The sequence below is a fragment of the Lactuca virosa genome, chromosome 4, assembly GCF_052849685.1.
Source record: "Lactuca virosa cultivar CGN04683 chromosome 4, Lactuca_virosa_CGN04683_v6, whole genome shotgun sequence".
Classification (NCBI taxonomy): domain Eukaryota; kingdom Viridiplantae; phylum Streptophyta; class Magnoliopsida; order Asterales; family Asteraceae; genus Lactuca; species Lactuca virosa.
In genome coordinates, this window is record NC_136429.1 from 353,797,478 (window position 1) to 353,806,907 (window position 9,430).

Here is a 9,430-nt window from a genome sequence, read left to right on the forward strand (position 1 = left end):
GTCTGAATCACAATCATCCAAAAATGTTTTCGAAGCTAAAAATTCCTCTTTTTCAACAAATAATCAACATTCATCACAATCAAATCATTCAAGGTCTGAAGTGAATAAACAACCAAAGTTTTCAAAAGTTTCAGAAACTAATATTTCAAATACATCAAATCCAAATCAAAAATTCTTTCAACGTCAATATTTTAAATCCACTGTTGATACATCTTATGGTCAATCTTTTCTAACCAATCCAAAAGTTGATTTTGTTCCTCAAAAGCCAAATTTTCCTAATCATACAAAGAAAGAAACTATGAAATTTTCACATGAAAAAGGGATAACTTCAAGGAAGAACATTGATCATTGGCTTGAAGGCAAAGGAAAAATGTATCAGTCGAATACATTTTCAAAGGAGCAAATTCACGAAGCCTATGAAAAGTATGTAAATACTTCATCAAATGGAAGTTTATCTTCTAAGGATTCGAACATATTCGTCAAAGCATGGAAACCAGTAATCAAAACAAAGAATATACATTCACAAACACAGAATACGAAGGGTAATGTCAGTGAACATTCGAAACCATCAAAATCTTATGTTTCGGTTCCTTTAAATGAAGATATGAACTTAATTAATAGTCTCAAAACCAAAGTTTGTGATTGGGTTAAAAGTTCTTCACCACATTCGAAATTGAAATCTAACTTCCAAGGACCCAAAAAGCCTTGGGTACCTAAATGTTTCCACTGATTGTAGGTACTATGTGACGAGCAATATGATAATAAATGGTACATTGATAGTGGTTGCTCTCATCACATGACTGGGAAGAAGGAGAATTTACGTGATTTTCGTAGCCTAAAGAATGTTGGAGTTGTGAAGTTTGGGAACAATAAAAAATGTGAAGTCAAATGATATGGGAAGATAACGAACGGACAAATCACAGTGAATCGTGTTGCGTATGTTGAAGGTCTTCAACATAACTTGATAAGTGTTTCCCAACTTGTTGTGGGCACTGGCAATCAAGTTCTTTTTAATGAAGAAGGAAGTGTTATTTCGAATGTCAACACTAACGAAGTTTTACATAAATCCAAAAGGAAAGGTGACATGTTCACTTTGGACATCAATCTGATAGTAGGGAAACCTGTTATATGTCTTCTTTCGAAAGCAACATCAGACTTAAGTTGGATTTGGCATCGAAGACTTTCTCATCTCAACTTTCGAAACATCAATAAACTTGTGGTACAAGATCTGGTAAGAGGTTTACCTGTACTTAAATTTGATAATGATTCTTTATGTGCAGCTTGTGAAGTTGGAATGCAACATAAACAAGGTCATCCAATTACGATAGATTCGAAAATTGTCGCACCTCTGGAGCTCTTACATATTGATTTGTGTGGTCCATCAACAGTTTCAACACTCAAAAAGAAACGGTACATATTAGTCATTGTTGATGATTTTTCCAGATTTACGTGGGTTTATTTTCTCAGGCTTAAATCCGAAGTTGCACAAATCATGATTGACTTTATCAAAAAGATGGAAACAACATTGAAGAAGATTGTTCGAAAAATTAAGAGTGATCATGGAACTGAATTTAAGAACAATGTTCTTGATTCATTTTTGGTAGACAAAGGGATTTCGCATAATTTTTCGTCTCCATACACACCACAACAAAATGGTGTTGTTGAACGAAGAAATAGGTCTAAATAGGTCTCTATGCGAAGCGGCAAGGACTATGTTGGCATATGCGAATTTTCCACAATACCTTTGGGCTGAAGCAGTATCCACCACATGTTTTACTCAAAACAGATCTTTCATTCATCGTCGTTTTAACATCAGTCCATATGAAATTCTCAACAATCGAAAACCTAACGTCAAATTTTTGCATGTTTTCGGATGCAGGTGCTTTATTATGAATCTCAAGGATAATCTTACAAAATTTCAAGCTAAAGCAGATGAAGGGATTTTCTTGGCATATTCGCATAATTTAGTCGCATATCGTGTGTTGAACAAACGAACACGAAAAGTTGAAGAAACTTTTAATCTTACATTTGGTTATTACTATATTAAACAAACTGAAACGCAGTGTGAAAATCATCCTATTCTAAAAGAAATACAAGATGAATCTGAATCTTCACAAACCTTAGATATTGATTATGATTTAATTTTTGGTATTTCAGATCATGTTGTTGATGCTGAAATTAATGAAAATGATAATCATCTCTCTGAATTAACGAAGTTTACTGGTGATTCAACATCAACTTCTCAAGAGAAAGGCGAAAGTATGCAACATAATCCAGTGGAGGGGGAGCACTTGGATTCGAACACTCTAGTTGAGGAGGAGCATTCTTTCGAGGGGGAGAATGAGAGATTAAATGTTGATGATGAGGGGGAGCATAATGTTGAGGGGGAGCACTTAGAAAACATTAAGAATAATAATGATTTTGATGATGTTTGTTCGATTGCAGGTTCAGAGAATGATGATTTATACGAAGATACACCTTTGGAATTTGATCCAGCTTATCTGCCATTGGAAAAGTGGACAAGAGATCATCCGAAAGATCAAATAAATGGAAATCCACAAGAGGGTATTTTAACAAGAGCTCAAATTCGTGCAAAGAATGAGGTATTGAATACTCATCAAGAATTTTGCATGTTTAATGTTTTCATCTCTAAAATTGAACCAAAAACAGTTAAGGTTGCAATGGAACACTCAGATTGGGTTGTTGCTATGCAATCTGAATTGTCTGAATTTGAATGAAACAAGGTTTGCAGATTAATTCCTAAACCTGAAAATGTTTCGATTGTCTAGGTTAAGATGGATTTTCAAAAACAAAATCGACAAAGATGGAAATATTGTTCGAAACAAAGCCAGACTTGTTGTTAAAGGATATTCACAACAAGAAGGAATCGACTATGAAGAAACTTTTGCCCCTACCGCAAGACTCGAGGCTGTTCGTATATTTCTGGCTTATGCAGCTCACAAAGACTTTGATGTGTATCAAATGGACGTGAAGTGTGCATTTTTAAATGGAGAGCTTGATGAAACAGTTTACGTGGAACAACCCCCAGGTTTTATTAACGAAGAATATCCAGATCATGTTTATATTTTAGATACGGCAGTTTATGGTTTAAAACAAGCACCACGAGCATGGTATGCAACTCTTACTTCATTTTTGAAACAATCTAAATTTAAACAAGGATCTGTTGACCCCACATTATTTCGAAAGAAAGTTGGGAATCATCTAATGCTTGTTTAAATTTATGTTCATGATATTATTTTTGTCTCAACTGACCCTGCCTTATCTAGAGAATTCGAAGATTTGATGAAAAGTAAGTTCGAAATGAGCATGATGGGAAAAGTCAATAATTTTCTTGGACTGAATATTCGTCATAACAGAGAAGGAATTTTTATTAATCAAGAAAAATATACGAAGAATCTGCTAGAGAAGTTTGGATTGACGAATAGCACAAAGTTACGAGTTCCTATGGCAACAGGCATAAAGTTGACACCTTCGTTAGATAAACCTGCAGTTGACCTAACTCTTTACAGGAGCAGGATTGGTTCATTACTTTATCTTACAACAAGTAAACCTGATATCATGTTCTCTGTATGTAATTGTGCTAGGTATCAGTCAAATCCACGAGAACCACATCTCACTGCTGTGAAGAATATATTTCGTAATCTTAAAGGAACAATTTCGTTAGGATTGTGGTATCCTTCGAAAACTGGGTTCTTTGTACAAGCTTATTTGGATGCAGACTTGGGTGGTTGTAATCTTGATAGAAAAAGCACAAGTGGTGGATGTCAATTTCTCGATGGCAAATTGGTGAGCTGGCAGTCGAAAAAGCAAACATGTGTATCAATTTCAACAGCTGAAGCAGAATATGTAGCTGTTGCTGCTTGCACATCACAAATTATATGGATTCAAAGTCAATTGTGTGATTATGCAATCAATATGAAAAAGATTCCACTATATTGTGATTCTCAAAGTGCAATAAGAATTTGTCATAATCTTGTGCAGCATTCGAATACTAAACATATAGCTCTTCGTTATCATTTCATCAAGGATCACGTGGAGGATGGAAATATTGAAGTACATTTCGTGAAAACAACTGATCAGTTAGCTGATATTTTCACGAAAGCTTTAGATGAAAAATCCTTTGTGAAAATTTTAGAAGGACTTGGAATGATAGATGGAAATTATGTTCCATGCGAAAAAGGAGAATGATAATTGACCAGGAATCATTCAGAGGCGCTGAATGAAAGACAAAGCAATAACAGTCAACGTTCAAATGTTACCGTTCATAGTCAACGCTTCGAACCCCTTCGAATTCGAAAATTTGTCACTTATCAGGGGATGATAAAATTTCGTGTATTTGCAACAAGTACAGTTAGTTTTAATTTTTGAAAAAAAAAATTAAAATCCAAAAAGATTTTCGTTTGTTTTTGTTTTGTCATTTCATTTTTGAAAAATTTAAAAATTCAAAAAGATTTTCGTTTGTTTTTGTTTTGTCATTTCATTTTCGAAAAATTTAAAAATTCAAAAAGATTTTCAATTATTTTTGTTTTGTCATTTAATTTTCGAAAAATTTAAAAATCCAAAAAGATTTTTGTTTGTTTTTGTTTTGTCATTTAATTTTCGAAAAATTAAAAATCCAAAAAGATTTTGTTTTGTTTTTGTTCTGTATCTATTTTCGAAAAATCAAAACAACAAAAATAGTTTGTTTTTTTATTTCTTTTTAGTACTTTGTTGCAGATATTCATGATGATACACAGTGGATTATGCTTGCAGTTCTAGGGTCAGGTACATTTTTCGTACGAATCGATAAATATTTCAATATTTTGAACTAGTTAAGTTGTCCTTAGAAGCATGCTGCTGCATGTTGTCCAAAGCCTCCAATGACTCAATGTGTGTGTACGAAAGCCTTAATGAAATTATTCATACGAAAATTTCTTCCCAATAAGGCTTATATTCACATTAGTCTCTGAGCTACCTGACTCTTCTCAAAATGAGTTAAGAGTTTACTGTTTTGTCCAAATATAACAGAGGTACCTTTCGTGTCTTACATCAATCTTTTTTATCTATAAAGTTCTTACACGATCACACACGAAGACATATGTCCGAGAGGTCTCTGATCAAACCCATCGAGACTTAGATATATCAAAAATCTGTGTTTATGATCTGACATCATGAGACCATGATGAAAGTGAAACCCAATTTTCTAAACTTTTAAGTAATTGACGGGGAACTATGTTCCAGATTTTCACGAAACATTTGGTTCAGTACCAAAATTCGAAACTTCAAATCATATTCATTTCGTATGAGTGGTCTTGATCAAACATTCGAAACCCATGATGTTTGTTACCCAACAAGATCCAGCACAAATTTTTTCTTGAATATGATTTCCATGTGATTTTCATTCGAACTTCAATGTCACTTAAACTTTATCAAAACAAACTTGTCTCTGACTACACTGGTCAAACAAGTAATTTCTGCTACAATTTGTCACCTTATGTTTAGGATGACATGTAACGAAATTTTTTAACTACCCACGAAGCATTATAAAAGAAGCCCTTCGATACTTATTTACAAGTATTCGATTGTATTTCACGGGAACTTACACAAGCTGTTGATCATTTCCCTTAATGATTAATGAAGCAATCTTTGTCCGGGATTTTATCTGCCTTCGTGTCAAATTAATATTTTGACATCACAGTATCCCAAATTTTTCTTATCTTTGTTTCTCGTCTAAATTCTTTGGAACACTGCACTCACGAAATCCTTGAGGTTCTGAGTAATACCAACTCAGGCTGATGATTTCAAACATCTGGCATATGACTTCGCTTTTCATCCCAAAAGTGAAAGAGCCTTGATTCCATACGAAGCGTTCTCACGGTTACAATCTTCTTGGGGATAACAATACAGGCTGTTTTTTAATGACGTATGCTATTCTGTCCGGATTTCAAGGTGATGTGACAACTACTTTTTGGTGCATGGCCACTTTTACGCAGTAATGGTCCGATTTTCAAGGTGCAACGTCAGATATCATTAAATATACATCCCGCTTCAAATTCAAACTTCAGGGTTACATATAAAAAGGAATTCAAGGGTTCATTATCAGTTTACGCGATCAAAAAGAAAAATTCCCAAATTCTCTGATCTTCAAAGTTTTCAAACCCTAACAATGGCCACTTCTGTTCATGTTGATGTTGATCCTTCTCATACCACTGATGATGTGTCTTCATTACCAATGATGAAGATTCAAGCAACTAACTATTACTTGGAGGGTCATGTATCTAAATACCCGGAAGAATTGAAGATGTTAATCGTTGCCTTGAAGAGCTCTGTTTTGTCTAAGGCGATGTTCAGTTCTTTCTCAGTTCCAATGTCATGGCTTTCTCAAGCAGGATCAACCGCTACTTACAACAAAGCTTCTGATACCATTACTTTCCATCTGGTGAATAACAAAAAGGTCAGATTATCAAAGAAACTCTTTTGCCAAATTCTTGAAATTCCGAATTCACCTCCATATGTTGCTTTCACATTCCCTCAAATTGTTCATATATTTAATGAGATGGGATATCAGCCTCAACTATCCAAGATTAGTGATTTTAAGAAATCTGGTCTTCCAAGTATCTGGAATTTCTTATTTGGTATTTTTTTGAGATGTTTAACTGGGAGAACAGTTGGTCTTGATAAAGAAAGAATGGAGGTATATGCCATGGTTGCTGGGCTATACTATGATCTTCAAGTGGATTATTCTACATAATTGTGGAAGGAATTCTAAAAGAGTGTAGAACACACGAATGCTCTTCATGGTATTTCGTGTGCACGATACTGGAGCTTGATTTTGCAATATTTTTACAACAAGGAAGGGATTTTGGTACCTAATGATGAGGAAAAAGTTGTTTTTCAATCGTACCACTATCCGAAGGATCTCACAGATAGTGTTGAGGATTTTCCATCTGTTGCTCGTATTCCTGATGCAATGCTCAAAAGAGTTGATCCTTCGAATTCTGTCTTAGTGGCATATTTGAAAACTATTGATTCTACTGTCGAAACTGGGATACTATTGGAAAGAGAAGATAAGAAATCCAAGCGGTCAAAGAAGAATGAAACTACTTCTTTTGAAAACAAAATCTCAGAGTTGAAATCTTCGAAATCTCTAAAGAAGAAGCTTCTTACAGTTGAAGTGTCTGTTGCTGAGACACAATTGATTGAGCCTGTTGTTGAAGATACTCAAGAACAAGTGATCATTCCTTCGAAGACTCGTATGTTTCGAAGAATCAAAATGAAGTCAACACATAAAAGCAAGTCTCCAACACATAAAGTGGTCCGAAAACCTCAAGTCACTCATCAAGGTGTTTTAATTCGAGAAGTGCCAGCACCTGTTTCTCCATTGTCCAAGAAACGAAGGGTTGAGGATGTGGCCAAACATCTGTCAAAGAAGAAGAAGAAGAAGACACGAAAGCTTATGCTTTCTATTGAGTCTACAGAAGATGACGATAAAAGAATTCCTGAAACACCAGAAGTAACTCTTCACGCAGAAAGTTCAACTCCTGAGCAGACAATAGTCATACCACCCGAAGATTCGGTTTCCAAATCAGTTTCTGAGGAGGTACGAACTTCAGGCATCCCTGCAAACGTATCTGATACGGATGCAAATGTCAATATGGGTGAAGGAGATTCGAAGAAAGAAGATCAAGGTCATCCAACTTCTATAGCCTTCGAACATATTGTTTCTTTACCTCCACCAATTATTCCAATTACTTCAACCACTGATTCCCCTACATTCGAAAACATTATCAATCAACCCTTTACTTCTATTTTTTCTTCTCAATCCACTGATACACCCAAACCTAATTTAACCGTTCAAGAAACCGTTTTTATGGAGACAAAAATTGATAATGAGGGTTTTGGAGGTACGTTTGAGGAATTAGAGTTTCATGAAGAAGAAGAGGATTTTCCAGATCATATGCTGATGATAATGAAGCAATTTAAAATTTTGAATCAGAAGTTGAATTCTATAATTCAATCTCAAGCTGATCTGGGGGTGGTTCGTCTGTTTCAAGTTTAGAGGTTGATACTTTGTTGAAAATGTTCGAAGCCAGAGTCGTAAGTAAAGTATCTGGGATGATTACAGACTCTGAATCACGAATTTTGGAGAAGGTTGATCATAGTGATCAAAACAATGAACTACGAATCAATTCTCAAACTTCGACGTTTGCCGGAGATATGAAAGAATTAAAGAATGTAACAAAGGAAAGGCATGTTCTCTTTGTTCAAGACGTAAAGAAAGTCAGGGAGGATGTCAATTTGCAGATTTGTGAACTTCGCGAAGATATGCAAAAAAGAGATTGCAAATGTTCAAAAAGACTATGCATCTCTGAATCAGAAGATTGATATTATTTGTGACGCTGTCACAAAATTTATCAAATTGTATGAAAGTTTGAGTCCTCAACTTACTCAACTTTCAACAATAGAACGTACCAACTTTTTGGAAGTGATTACTTTGCTAAAGGAACTAAAAGAACTATCTGTCCAGCCGGTTTCTTCTTCCCTGATTACTCCTGAATTTTTATCTCAAAAGTTCCTACAATTCGAAGCAATTATCAACAATCAACTTGCTCCTCTCTCTCGCATATCAAGCCTTCTTCCAACAACAAATGCCCCACCTGTTTTCACAGGGGTGCAAGGGGGAGAAAGAAAAGCGGGTGATTCGAAGGCTAGTGGTGATGTGACAACCCGGAAATCCTTGTCTTGTAAAGTTCAGCTATTCAACTCAGCCGAGTGTCAGCCTTTGTTTTGCTATCTTTTAACGAAATTGTGGGTCTATATAAGTGTTCTAGGCTTAGTATAACCTAGATATGAGTCTTGGGAAGGGTTATAAAGTGTGTAGCATCACAAAACCGGGCCAAACACACCAAAGAAGGTGTGTGCGGCCGCACACCCGCGTGTGCGGCCAGCTAGCCGCACACCTACCCTCCAGCCGCACACTCACCCTTATATATATAAGGTGACCCTCTTCATTCATTCCTTTCATTTGGCTGCACTCTACTTTCTCTCTCTAAAAACTTCATCCAAGAACACTCTAAAGGCCTCAAGAACGTGAATTACTCCATCATTCAGCTTGTTATATTGGTAAAACACTTGAATCTAAGCCTAAAACTCATAGTGTTCTTCGTGTTCTTCATCCTTTGAAGGTGTACGGCCGCACACCTTCATAAGGTGGCCGCACACACCTTAAAGCTCTCCAAAGTGAAGAGTTTGGCCTTTATTCACTAGTTGGACTTGGTATTAGCACAAGAACACCTCAAAATCGACATTTCGGGCATAAATGAGGAGTGCGCGGCCGCACACTCCTGTGTACGGCCGCACACACCCTCTGTATGGCCGCACACTCCTGTGTACGGCCGCACACTCCTGTGTGCAACGGCACACACAACCT